Source organism: Neopelma chrysocephalum, unplaced genomic scaffold (assembly GCF_003984885.1).
Source record: "Neopelma chrysocephalum unplaced genomic scaffold, ASM398488v2 Primary Assembly neopelma1_252, whole genome shotgun sequence".
NCBI lineage: Eukaryota > Metazoa > Chordata > Aves > Passeriformes > Pipridae > Neopelma > Neopelma chrysocephalum.
The window spans coordinates 2314577-2329160 of record NW_020897914.1 but is presented as its reverse complement, the minus strand read 5'-3'; the positions used below and the strand labels follow the sequence as shown (position 1 = coordinate 2329160).

At 46.5% G+C, this 14584-nt stretch overlaps 1 protein-coding gene across 1 annotated transcript in view; it reads right to left on the bottom strand.

Annotated features, from left to right (window-relative positions):
- Window positions 1–9548, bottom strand: part of MAP3K13 (mitogen-activated protein kinase kinase kinase 13) — a 71726-nt gene extending 62178 nt beyond the window's left edge. The window contains exons 1-2 of the mRNA XM_027703784.1: window positions 9498–9548; window positions 826–940 (exon numbers count right to left, since the gene is read on the bottom strand). The gene's annotated coding sequence lies outside the window, so the exon portion shown is untranslated. The remainder of the gene's footprint in view (window positions 1–825; window positions 941–9497) is intronic.
- Between the last annotated feature and the right edge of the window lie 5036 nt (window positions 9549–14584).

The window sequence follows — 14584 nt, the reverse complement described above, 5'->3', positions numbered from 1 at the left end:
CAGAATTAAAACTGCTAAGCAGGCAAACTTAGGCTTATGCGGCTTCCTTTTATACATTATTTATTGAAGTGAGAGTAAAGTCTAAACCAAGATATTTTAAACCTTAACTGTCTCAGAAACCCTGGTTTTATTTCAATGTTGAGTGCAGGACTTATGTAACATTTCCCATTTTGATTTCTGTTATTAAAGGATTTTAAAACAAAACTGTAAGGTCACTGCCTACAGCCCTAAGGGGCTGAGTACAAAAATAACATAAAAGATACCACAACCTCTACAAAATACAATTTTGATTTAATTTCATTCAAGCATTATGTTCCTTACTTTGGGGAAATTACTTTATCATCTTTGATAACAAGCACTCTTCTTCAGCTCTTCTGAACACTGAAAATATCATCTGAGGTACAACTGGAACGGCACTTCAAAATGCCTTATGTAATTTAATACATTCACCAAATTAAACTAAAGTTTGCCTTACAAACTTAACTTTCTCATCCTGCAAATAAAGCACCTGCATTTTCTCCACTCACCAAAAAATACCCATGTTCCCAATGGCTCACCTCTTTCACTAAGCACTCCAGCTTTTTCAAGGGTTTCCAAATTAATAATAATAATAATAATAATAATTCACTGGTATGGTGGAAAATATTCCCTACTTCTCCCAGTGATAAAATACATATTCTCACAAGCACATTTCCATGGGCTGTGCCAGCCCAGAGAGGCAGTGTCAGGCCAAGCTGAAACGAGGATGGATCTGTCTTTGGGAATACTGATGGTCAAGGCCCAAGACATCACACAGCTCATCTGTCACATACAAAACCTACTCACCTTCAAGACACGTTATTTTCCTGGAGAAAAGTGTGAGTAGGCTCATTTTGGAAGATGTAATGGTCCATCAGTTTTTGTCCTTAAGTCTCTTTGCTCTTCCTCCCAAACTGGTGCTCTGGAGATATAAAAAGAACATCAATTTAAAATATGGCTCAGATAAACATTAGATTTTTCCTGCTTTTTACCAGGCCCACTGAAAGGTCACCTGAAACCCATCTGATGGGTCCAGTCACTGAATTACTGTTGTCTTATCTCAGAGAAGGTTATAAGGAATTATTTCCTGCTACCCTCACAGCTTACACATCTGCCATCTACATTATAGCAGTATATTGAGAACTCATCCTAAAGGTTGGGAATGGGCAGGGGACTTAATAAAAGTCACACTGGTGCCAGAACTGAGAATTAAACACTGTGCTATCAGAAGTCCCTTTTCACCCTGCCTGCTACATTTGACATACTGACATATTAACTACACTTAGGTTTATCTCAAAAGCCCAAACATGAACTTCTTGCTGAATTTTGCCTCGATGATTGATTACCTTCCTTAAGCTCAGAGACACTTGGTTCCAACTGTGCAGCACAGCCAGGGCACTTCTTAGCCTGCCTGGGATTAGGAAGAGTTTGATATAAATTTGGAAAAAAAAAAAAAAGGCAAAGCAAAAGCACTGGGAGTGTATAAGAGCAAATGCCACATTAGAAGCAATTTCCCTGGCAGTCCCATTTTGCAGCCAAAATAATTAGATCACCAGCAAGAAACATCCCAAGTAGATCAATGGTGCGTTACGAGATTAACCAAGGTCATGTTCTCTTACATCTGGCTTTTTAAAAAGATTCCTCCCCCAAAAACTTAACCCTAGGGCTCCATCCAAATTAAGAATTCACTGTTGATGTACATCAATACAAACCAAATCAAAGCATTCCATAGCCTGTCAAGTGCTGACTGCCCAAGGAAAGGCCACATTGTCTTCTAAGTGAGGGAAATCTGCATTTGAGAGCCACCTAGACTCTGTGACTGCTGCTGCTGCTGGGTATTCAGAGATAACTGCCAACTCATTAAAATCCAGCATTAAAAGTTTATTAAATATGCAAACATTAATGGAATTGGACTAGCAGCTACTCAGGCAGATAAAATTTCAACCCAGCACATCCTGCAGTTCCCGTTATCAATGCTGCGTCCTTTTGGAAGCGTCTGTGAAAGAGTCACAAAGCTGCTCAAGGCTCCAGCTCCTTCAGATTACTCAGGTCACACTCTCAAGGTCCCCACTAGCCAGGAAAAGACACCTCCTTCCCAATAATTACAGCTTGGTATTATTAATTACTGTCCATTTCCACTTTCACACTTCACTGCTTGAGATGCAAAGTGTCCCCAAGAGCTTTTTCCCACAGGAATACCCACAGGGTATTCCCTTTGCAGGCTCACAGGCATGGAGGTCCTGCATATATCCCAAACTCAGTCCTTTCAATTTGCTGCTAGAGTTTGAAAGAACTACAAAAAGAGGAGTAGAGTGTCAAAAAGACAATACAGATTAAAGTGCTTAAAGGCACCTCTCTTGAACGTCAGGTAACTTCACACATGCACAACGTGTGTGTAGAGCTCTGCTTGGAACTCCCTCTCACAGCCCTCTCAAAACAAGTGTCAGAGTCCTCCCTGCAAGCAGCAATCTCAGTACATTTTGCCCCACAAAGTGCAGTTTCATTCCTGGATGACTCTGCAAAGTCCCTGTGCTTGGTGAGTGTCTCAACAAACCTCCAGGTTTTTGCAGTAGAGTGACATCAGACTTGGAAGTGTTCTTCACTAATGCTATCAGCATAATCTGAGCTAGCCCGGGGGAAAGGAGGACAAGGAATATCTCTCATCACACAGAGCATAAACAAGCTCCTAAGAGTCTCCAATGTACCTCCAAGTCACTCCGGCAATAGCCTTGCTCTCTCAGTAGTAGCTTCAAAGAACGACTGGATGATTTAATCCTCAAATTATGGGGGGGAAAAAGTCCTCTCTCAACATACAAGTGTGGTCTAGCACCTCTGTCCTGGAGATGTGAGGTTTCAGCAAAAAGATTGAAATGAAATCTTAGGGAACAACTTGGAAACAGCATGACTTACCAGGGAAGAAGGGAAATGAAGGAGTATGAAGTCCTGTAACCTCCAAAGGAAACACTGAGCTCCTTGAGCACAAAGAGGCTGAGCAGGTTCTTTATTACCACCTTTCCTGGTACATGCTGGAGAAGAGAGGGCTCTTGTAATTGTCAAGAACTTGCCAGCACCAGCCCATGAGACACAACACAAACCTGAAGTTAGGGCTTTCTTTCAGCCCTGCAACCATATGGACCTCTCAAAATAGAAGGTTCAAGGATGCCTTGGCCAGGAGGGAATCAACAAAATCCCCCATCAATCATCTGATGCAACACCAGGTGTCACGTGTGGTAAAACCTTGAGCAGCCTGAGGTCAGACACACAACAGCCTCCCACTGCACAAACCAGGATGCCTGGGCTCAGATTTACACTTTTCGAAAGAGAATCGATACTTCCTCTTGGAAAAGAAGGCAAAGGGACTTCACAGCAATCTGGGTTCTGAAGATGGCACTGCCCAAATCTCACACCTGGATTCTGGGGAATGATCTTTGCTGCTTCAGGGTGTTCAGAACCCCAGAAAAGCAGCCAGCTCACAGGGCTGGTCCCCAGGCCAGCTATTCCCCAACAAAGCAAAGGGAAACCTGGACAAATCCTTTTGTCTCTTACGACACATCACGATGACTTTCTGTTGCAGATTGTATATTCTGGCCCCAGACACGAGGAAAAGTGACTGTGCAAATATTCCCTAAGGCTCCAAGTGCTAGAAGGCTTCAATCCAGGTCTGCCCTCAGTGGTCAGCCTACTGAGCTCCTCAACTTGACTGCACTAAACAGAGCCTATCAACAGCCTGGATTATCTCTCCCCAGAGAGCTCCTGCCCCCAGGAACAGGCAATGGATGACTGAACACAAAAATAATACCTGTATCTTACAGCCAGCACCTTTCTGTGCCCATCAGGCTGCAGGAGGAGTCTCTAGCCAGGAGAACGTCCCAAATCAGTGAAGCAGCACCAGTATTTCCTCCCCCTAGAGACAGGAAAGTACATCCAAACTACAGGACATTGCACCTCGAGGAATATAAATAACCCATTAAAGGAGTGCTCTGTTTCTAAGGGAACCAGGAAGGTCACAGTAGTCTGTGTCAGGTGTATGACACACTGACTGCACCCAGGGAAAGAGGAGTCCTTCCAGCAACCCTACCACTAAAGCAACCTTTAAACACGCTCATTCCCAAAGGAGTGCCCTAATGCCACTGAGCAACATGGCGAACTTCAGGTTGTTATAAGGAAAAACAGGTAGAAAACAAATGATTCTATGAAAACTAAGGCATCCCCGAGGCCCAGAGCACCACCAGCAAGAGACCCCAGCACCGTTTCCTCCACCAGCACCGAGGTGCTGGGCTGGGTTGAGGTCTGGTTTCCCCAGAATCCACCAGCACTGGACACACAGCATGAGTGGGAAACTCCTCTTTGAGGGATACCTGAACAGTGCAGAAACAGGGAAGGATAAAACGGAGAGGAAATTTCATCCCCTTCAGCACTGAACCATCCTGCCACAGACCAAAGGCCACAACTGCAGTGGCCACAGCACCAGGCACCTCCAGGAGAGGGACAATGCATCCTGACGAGACAGGCTGGCACCGTGATCCGGAGGTGTGGATGCTGGGGATGTTGACCTTTATCCAGGAGTCACAGGGCAAATCTGTTGAGCTAAGATAGGAGCAGCCACAACTCACAAGCCTCTGAAACGTGCACAAGGTGTTTCCTGGCAACAATAACAAACTAAGAGAGCAAAATGAATGTTTTCTCAGCAGTTTGCTGTCGGGTGACCTCACTAACACCCCCTTGGGATCCTCTCTGACAGAACCACCACCACCAGCTGACCCAGCACAGTGACACCAAAGCTGACTCTGCTCAGCTGCAAGGCTGAATACCCTGACCACCTTCTCCCCGAGGGAACCCCAAAAATAGCTTTGCTAACTCAAGGCAGTCTATGCCTGAAAAAACCACAGGCACTGGCCTTTGTTCACAGCTCCCACCACAGCAGTTCCCTTGCTCTGTAGATGGATGCAGGGAGAAATGTAGGCCACACATGTAGAGAAAAAGAGTTATCCAGAGTTCAAAGATGCCAGAGATCCCATTGTCAGAGTCAGGAAGTGAATGCCCATTAAAACAGCCTGCAAGTGCTGGGGTACAGCTCAACACGAGCCAAAGGGAAAAACACTTCATCAGAAAGTGAAAAAGTTGTGGTGTTTATCCCAACTAAATTGCCTGATGAATCACTAAAGAAGAATCTTTGTGATGTAACTATTCAGACTTAGACAAAGAACTCTTGTAATTAGCCCTCAAGTAATCCTCTGGCCACCATCTGGAGCTCAGCCTAAATCTTGACCTCAGTCACATCAAGCAGCCACACATCTGTGACACACACCTGAAAGTGAGTCACACCACAACACAGCACTCACAGAGCGGAAAAATTACAGGAATGCTAAAAACTTGAGCCACTTTTTCCTCTACAGGTTCTTCAATTCACACCCATCACACTTAAGGAAAGGGTTTCAAAGATAAGAAGTTAAAAACAGGATTCATCAACCCAATCCTGAATCGAAAACAAAAGGTTTCTGCCGTCGAAACCTCAGTTTATAGCAAAGTTGACACATGACATACCCAACCTTCTTCCAGTAACACAAGAGAAAAATCTTCCTAGAACCAGATTCTGACAGGAAAAAGAAGACTTCAAGATATAAAATAACTTATTCCTCCACATATAAACAGCTCAAGATATTTTTACTATTAAAGGATGCAGAAATTCCTTCGCCTAAAGCACTATAGATTACTTTTTGTTTGCCTTTTTTTTTTTGTTACCAACCTTCTGTTACCAAATTCCTGCTCCCTACAAGCAAATAAGAAAGTCTAAGATGCCTCCCATGCACAAAGCCTCTTAGCTGGAAAAAAATGGGTTTTTTGAATATATGGCTCTGTGTTGCATGCTGAGCTCCCCACAGCAAAGCAGTCAAAAATGATACACACCACATCCTGAACAAAATTTATCTGCTCAGTTCCAGAGGGATTCTATTTGCAATGAAGTTTAGCAAGTAGATTTCAGACCTTTGCAAGAAAGCTTACAACAGCAAGGAGGGAGGGATGGAGCACGCTGGAAATGCTGAAACAGTTATGCTCAGTTCATATCTGAAAGCAAATCTCTGCAAGAAGGAGAAATGTTTATTTTTTCAGGGGATCACGTGTCCATAAGGCACAAAGAGCCTTCTGTGGTGGGAGGCACAGTCCCAGAGCCGAGCCCTCCTGCCAGCTGGGCTCCTGGCACACACCACTCCTGCCAGCCAGAGGCACCAGGATGAATAAGGGCAAGATTAGAAAGGACCACCAGACTTGGCACCGACAATGAGACCCCAAATTCTAGATATTTCACTACAGAGAGACAGACAAAGACTGCCCCCACAGCCAGGTACAAACGTGGTTATCCACTCACAGCATCCAGCAGAGACTCCCAACCCTGGGAGTCTCCTCTGGGACCATTCCCCACATCCAGACTGGCTCTAGTTTGGAAGGGGGGGATGTTAAGTGATTATATTTGCCACAATACCTTTCCCCTGGCTGCAATTTCAGCAAGGATTACCCAAGACCAAAGTCCTACACAGCAAGTCAATATTTAACTGGAGCGCTGCACTGCTGAGACCCACCTGGAATACTGGATATAGGAGTTTATTAAAGCTTACACTGTCATTTCTACAAAAAAAATTTATAAAGGCAAGTTATCTTCTCCATCACAAATTATGAAGGTAAGTTCTATAGAGACAGCAGTTAGATTCAGCTTTAATAATTCTAATAAGGGACCTAAAAGAAAATATTTCCATGAAAGGAGCCTAAACAATGGCACTTGTAAACTGCAGAGCAGATTCAAGGCAGGGTCAGGAGCCCCACTGCAAAAAGCATTTCAAAGTAAACCACACCAAGGTCTGGAAATTCAGCACTTGCTCCAGAAGCAGTATTTTAACACTGCAATTAAGTCATCAAACTATGTCACAAAGGCTTACATAAAACTCTTGGACACTACCAGGAGAAGCATTTACTCTCCACAAAATACCTGAGTAAAATCTATGAGCTGCTGTACCAACACAGACTTTAAAATAACACAATAAACAGTGATTTTTCTTCAGTTAATTGTTCTTAGCCTTGGTGAAGGTAGTCAAATTGTTTATATTCAACAAACATTCTCTGCATGCATCTGATCTAATTTTTGCCAGTAGTCTCATCTTTTATCATCTTTTTGGACAGAGATCTTTCTGATGTGAGAAACAGCTGTTAAAATACAGTTCAGTCCAAAATCGAGCAACTGAGAATAATTTCTTGTTTCCTACATCTGTTTCAATTCTTCATCCACCTGTTCTCTGTGTCTAAATGTGATTTCTTTATTTATTGTTAGCACTCCCATCTTTACATTTAGCAAATACTGTTTTTGTTCTCTAAACATGAGCATCTGTCTTAGCAGTGATTCCAGTGGAGTTATTGGTGATAACCACCACAGGTAAAATGATGAAAATTCTCCAGTTCTACATTTCTAATGCTTCAAAAGGTACCAGTTTGGTCACCACCCAAAGGTGAATTTTTTCAGGAAACAAAATAGAAGTATTTCTACAGTGACAAAGTGGAGGGAGGGGGCTGAGGGTATGGGCCACTTTAGGAAATAGGGAGATGGACAGTAGTGCCCAGCTCTCATCCAAAAAAATCCAAAATAAAACAACAAAGTAACACCACCAAAGAGCCAAACCACAAACAGCAGGCGTGTCCAGGGAAGTGCAGCCTCAGGGAACACTTTCAGGAGCAGCTTAAGTGATTTTGATCCCTAAACTGCCTAATGGGCAGACGTGCTGGATGCACCAGCCCAGATACAGACACAGCTCCACGGATTCCATTTCCATATGGTGCTAACTGGCAGGTGAATCCAGCCCACCACACAAGCACTTACTCCTGTCCATGAGAACTAAGGAAAACAGACAAGCAGAGGGCTGGAAAAGAGGTGCACAGGGCCCCACTTTTCTGGAACAATATCATATTAAACCTGCTCCTGAAATTCTACACCTCCTGATACATATAGTTACCACGAAAAACGCAAGTTTTCCCGGCTCTAATGCCTCCTTGGAAAATCAAATCAGGACTCAAATCCATCCCGGAGCGAATGCAGAAAGTATTTACCTTGATTTTTTTGCTCTGCTTTGAGAATGAGATCAGTATGTTAAGATCATTCTATCTCTGAACTAGTAAAACTAGAGGATAAAAGAACAACTGCACGCGAGGCCTCAGCAGTTTTCAGCAGCAAAACCCCCACAAAGCTCAAATAAGAAAGGAGGCAGGTTTTTATCTGTTTTCTCAGGAGGTCTTATTTTCTTTGCACTAAGCCTGAAAGTGTTACTTACAGCCACCTCCATCCACTTAGCAAAAATAAGGTAGAGGTATGAGATTCTGCCCTGAGAACTGCCCTTCCCTACAAGAAGGCTGCCATAGAACCATGGAATTGTTTGGGTTGGAATGGACCTTAAAGATCATCCAGTCCCACCCCCTGCCATGGGCAGGGACACCTTCCACTAGCCCAGGTTACTCCAAGCCCCGTCCAGCCTGGCCTTGGACACTTCCAGGGATCCAGGGGCAGCCACAGCTTCTCTGGGCAACCTGTGCCAGGGCCTCACCACCCTCCCAGGAAAGAATTTCCCTGTAAAATCCAATCTAAATCTTCTCTCTGTCAGTTTGAAGCCATTCCCCCTTTCCTGTTACTCCAGTCCCTGCCTTTCCTCACCAATTTAAGTGCTGCACTTCTCTGGGCTAAACCAGATACTCCAAGTGAAACATCCGCTAAATCCATCCCTTCCACCCTCCCAAACTTCTGCCAGGTGAGAGGAGCATCAAAATCCCTACACTTATTATTATTTTACCGAGCAGGGTACAAAGCCATAGAAGCCCGCACTGATTTTTGTTGTTGTCAAGGGCCCCCGGGCCGTTTTGCTCAGCCGGGATCAGGACACACAGCACAGGCTTATCCCCGCCGGGATCTGCTCCAGGTTCCGTCTGGAGATTTACTCCGACGCTTCCTCCTGCCCGGACAGCGGAGAAAACGTGACTGTTCACCCGCCTCCAAGGAGGCATCACCCGCACCTCGGCGGTGCCACGGGAGCAACTCCGGCTGCTCTTTTAAATGAGGAGAAAGTCCTTTTTTTTACGTATATAACTCACAAGCGCGGGAGCCCCGCGCCTGCAAACAGGAGCGGGCAATTCCCGGCTCAGCCAGGGCAGTGAAGAGGAGGCACCGGGGCGAGCACAGCGCCCTGAGCGCCGCGGTAACCGAGCACCCCCATACCCCGAGCACCCCGATACCCCGAGAACCCCGATACCCCGAGCACCCCGATAACTCTGAGCATCCCAATACCCGGGCACTTCAATACCTGAGCATCACATTAACCGAGCACCCCGTAACCCCGGCACGCTGACACCCCTGAGCACCGCAATACCCGGAGCGCCGCGTTAACCGAGCACCCCGTTCCCCAAGCCCCCCCATACCCCGGCACTCCCAACACCCGCACCCCGCTCACCCCCGTTAGCCGCGTCCCCGCCGGCGCGGCCGCTCCGCCCCGCGCGCTCCCGCACACGTCACCTCCGGCACCGCGCCGGCGGCGGGCGGGCTTTAAACACGGTGGGCGGGGCCTGAGTGAGGAGCCTGGGCGTGGTCTGAACCGGAGAGGGCGGGGCTTAATGGGGGTGGGCGGGGTCTAAGAGGGAGTGGGCGGGTTTGAAGGGACATGGGCGAGGTCTGAGTGAGGAGTGGGCGGGGTCTGAGCCGCCGTGGGCGAGGTCTGAATGGAGAGGGCAGGCGGAGTCCGAGGGGGCGTGGGCGGGGTCTGAGGGAGCGCGGGAGAGGTCTGAGGGGATGTGGGGGGATCTGAGGGGACGCGGGGGGGTCTGAGAGGACGCGGGCACGGTCTGAAGCAGAATGGGCGAGGTCTGAAAGGAGAGCGCGGGCAGAGTCTGAGGGGGCGGGGTCTGAGGAGGGGCGTGGGCGGGGTCCGAGATGGTGAGTGGGCGGGGTCTACCGTGGAGTGGGCGGGGCCTGCTGGGCGATGGGCGGGGTCTGATGGAGCTGGGGTTGTGGGCTGAGGGGCGGTGGGCGGGGCCTGTGGGAGCGCGCGCGGGCGGTGTTTGGGCGGGAACTCGTGAGGGGCCGGTCCCGGTCCGGTCCCCCCGGTCCCGGTCGGGTCCCCCCGTTTCCAAGGGCTCAGTGACAGCAGCCCCGACAGGCTGAGATTACCGGCCAGGACGCTGGGGATGAGTTAAAACACCGCCTGCCGGGCCAAACTGAATATTAAGAAGCGAAGCTTTGGCAGATGCTTTTAACATTGTACTTTACCGCTGGACACAGAAGAGTTTCTTTAGTGCTGCATCGACGGCTCCGGAATGGAGAGCAGAAAGGTTTATTGATTACTTGTATCTTTTCATCGTCCTCATTGACATTGTTACCATCTCCTCCAAGAAATGTCCCTCTGCAGTGACTTGTGTCGCTTCCTTGTACGAACATTTATGTTGCATCTCAAACTTCTGTATCCCTCGGCTTGTGTTCTTCATTCCTGACTCCTCGCGTTATTCCAGAGGGTTGGATTGCCCCGTGGCGATGCCAGAGCAGCACAGCAGCACCTTGAGCCGCGTGTGAACGCTGTGAGTGAGGGACTGTCCCCGTGTTCTTTGTCCTGGGGTGTTTCCACGTCTCCCGTAGTGTTTCAGCTTGTTCCTAGGGACACCCACACTGTTTGGGAATGGGGTGCTTGGAGCACTAGGGAAGCTTTCTGAAATCGCTCTGCATTTCCCTTCACACTTCTGTTTCCTGCCAGTCAGCTTGATGCTGGGATAGGGAAAATGGAGTAAATTAAAAGGGCAAAGATGAACACTGACCTCCATTTATAGGGATGACAGCAAGCATCCTTTGCTGGCTTGGGCCTTTTGTGGATAAAGTGCTGCATTGCTTTTGGTGATATCGTCCACTGTAAAGCAGCACACTGAAATAAAAAAGGCAGCAACACCTGTATGGCAGCACTATTTTAGAGAATCCTGGATCACACTCCCCACTTTTATTTCTCCCCCAGTGGGAGCTGTGACAGCCACGTCCATCACACTGTGATTTGCACACTAAACCACAAGGGAGGTTTGCTGCAGGTCACTGGTAGTCTGGGAACAGGTTTCCCAGAGAAGCTGTGGCTGCCCCTGGATCCCTGGAAGTGTCCAAGGCCAGGCTGGACAGGGCTTGGAGCAACCTGGGCTAGTGGAAGGTGTCCCATGGCAGGGGGTGGCACTGGATGAGCTCTAAGGTCCCTTCCAACCCAACCCATTCAATGATTCTACCCCTCCGCAGCCTTGTTTTGTCTTGTATCATCCCAACAGGAAGGTCTCTCTCTGCACAAGCAATACCACGGTTTGCCAGGAGGTGTTGCTTTGAAGCCACGCAAATATCTGAGCTTAACAATCATGAAATACCCACTATTGGAAATAACTGACAGGTACTTTTTTCTGGCAGGGAGAAATCAAAGCCCTACCTTGTAAATGGCAATTTTTGTGTAAGACAATTTAAATCTGAAATGCACAGAGTAGTACAGAGGGAGATAAATGCTGAACAGGTGACCCTCTCACTGGGAAACACTGTGGGTTTGAACACTGCTAACAAATATGTTAGACCAGCTCTATGTGTGCATGGCTTTGTGTTTGCAGGTCTGGATGTTAAAATATATAGAAATGCAGACCAGGCCTGATGCAGTGGGGAATTTTAGAAGGGGGACTCTGGGTTTCAAAAAGTCAAGGAGCAGAGTGAAGACTCAATAAGGCAAAACTTCTTCAAGGCCAGGTTGGAGCAACCTGTTCTAGTGGGAGGTGTCCCTGCCCATGGCACAAGATGAGCTTTAAGGTCCTTTCCAACCCAAACCATCCTGTGATTCCATGCAAACAGCTGCCCTGCTCACAGAGCTGGGTCACTGCTCTCCACTCCTGCACACACACATTTTAAAGGCAGATGAGCTCTTTGTTTCTAAGGGGGAGTGCAGAGTTGGATATAAAATTGTTCACCTACATATTAAGTTTTAACTACATATCAACAGTGTCAAAGTTAATTATGTATTTAATTATGCCCAGCCTTCTTTCACAAAATGGAACATGAGGCAAAGTTTCCAAGACATTTAAAACCTTTTTTTTTTTACTAAAGGAAAAAACTCCTCAAAGGATACCCAGCAAGGAGGAAAAGTTCTTAAATATGTCTTTGTCATGTCAAGCTGAAACCACCTCCATGGCTAAAAAAAGCTGAGGCTCTTCAGCAGAAATTTCGAGTCTGGAATAGGATGATATTGCACAGCCCACAGCATGCCCTGCTGTGTGGATGTCATTACCACACTTGCTCCAGCTGTGCCTTTCAAAGAGCCCCATGAACCAGCCCTGAGGTGCTGAACTCCAGCTCACTGAGGCCTTGGAAGGCTGGTTTTTGGAAACAGTTTGGAAAAAGGCCTTAGAGTTAGCAGAGGAGGATTCCTCAGGGTGGGATAACCAAAGAAGCCTTTGGAAACTGTTTTATAACCAGATGTTTACCAGTATTGGTTTTCACCACAGATGAGGGGGCAGAGAACAGAGTACTGGACAAAAGATTATAAAGTTGAGGAGATCAATAGCTCTTTTTACAGCAAATAATTTTTTTTAAAGCCAAAAGAAAAATTTTACAAGCCACAGCTATAAAAAGAAAAGCAGAAAACAGTTGGTGGTGGATTTAGCTGGCCCTCCAAGCCATTGTTTAAACACCAGGGTATAATTCAGGCCTGATGTTTAGACCTGCTGCTGTCAAGAACAAGCAAGTTTTCAGAGTTCCTGCCCCTGTCAGCACTGTGACCACGGGTTTTACCACAAATCTCTGCTCAGATTGCACAATACAGCTCATTAGACCTCCCATGTTCCTCAGAGGTTGTTTCAGCAGAAATACTCTGCTCCTCCAGCTGGGACATCAGTGTAGAGCCTCCTTTCCCAATGCCTCTGGGGTCAGAAGCAGACAGGGTTTGTGTAAAGAGTCAGAGAAGCATTTCCCAGGGGTTTTTGTTCTGTGTGAAAAAGGCTGTAGCAAATCAAGCTGCATCTTCCTGAGTACCTTGCAGCAATGATACACTGGAATAAAAATTAAGCCGAGCCTCCTATAAATAAAGTACTTGATTGTAACATTCAACACTTCCTGAACAGGCTGATGATCCCAGGAGGTTGTAGGAGACTTGACACATTCATGTTGCTCCTGCTCGGGAAGAAGCAGGAATATTCTTCTTTTACCACAGCACATTCTGAGGGGTTCAAAAGACAAAACACCACATTCACATCCATTGAAATCTGTCCTTTGGTGGGGAAATCTGTCCTCATTTCCAATTCTAGTGATGGAGTTTCTAAGGATTTGACATGGAAATTGTTTGAGAAGCCTTTTTCCAGGCTGGAATGGGTGCCATGTGTATTTTCTGAGCACTATCTCTACAGTGTAGCCAACAGAGCAGGAATCAGAGGGATCTGGAATAGCGAGATCTCCTCTTTTCTGGCAGGTCTAGGGCTGGAGGAGCTGCCACCCTGTCCTGGGGTGTCACAGCCCACAGCTGCCTTCCAGCAAAGCACAAACTGCCAGGCAGCCACTGAACAGCTGTAGAACAGAAAGGCTGGGAGGGAAACACAAAAGTTTCCAGGAACAACCTGGCCCATCCTGATTACACGTTTCCAAGGCTGAGTGCACCCCCAGGCTCTGCAACCTGCACCCCTCCCCATGCTCAGGATCAGCCCTGATGGAGCAGAGCTGCACAACCTCGGGTCTCACTGCTGTGAACACTTGCTGGGAGAGGGAAAAGCAGGCCCGTGCCATGCACTCATCTTCCTCCACTGGTTTGGGAGCTGGATTTAAGCACTTGGTCCTTGTAAAACTCCAAAGACTTTACATTTCTCTGCTGTACACACTGAAATGCATTTCTTCTTCTCACTACCAAACTTCATTTATCTTGAAGGAAAAAAAGGAAAAAAAAAAGGCAAACATAAGGTTTACAACAATATGCCTTAAACATTTACCGGATCCTTTTCATGGCACTGTAGAACTTTCTTCTCTTTTTTTTCTCTATGAGCATTCTTTTCCTGGCTCAGAAGGGGCCTGGTTTATCACAACTACAGCAGCTGTGTTATCAAAGGACAAGTAAACCAGACCTGTAAATTTTAAACACAAAGTACAACTCGGAGTGATCTTTGGTTTCATCCTGGTTAATAAAAACACAACAGGCCAGGTAGCCCTTCAAGGCATCATTTACACCATTTCTATAAACTCCAAAAACACACTGTTTTACAAACAGATGGCAGAGTATTATCCCTGGTTTGAGTTGTTTTTTTAACGTTACACAATAAATGACAGAAGAGCTGTAGTGATCCACTACAACAGCTATTACAATAAAGTTTATATAAAAGCAACAGATATATAAAAGTAACCCATAAAGGTTGCTTTGAGTGTAGGACCCTTTGGTACACATAAATCAAGGTCTAAAATTATCTACACCTGTTCCAGACCAGGGAAGGAGCTGTAGCTTTTCTGCCCAGGGGCTGGCTTTTAAAAGCCAAAAGACATAAGGGAGAGATTATAGATAAAAATATA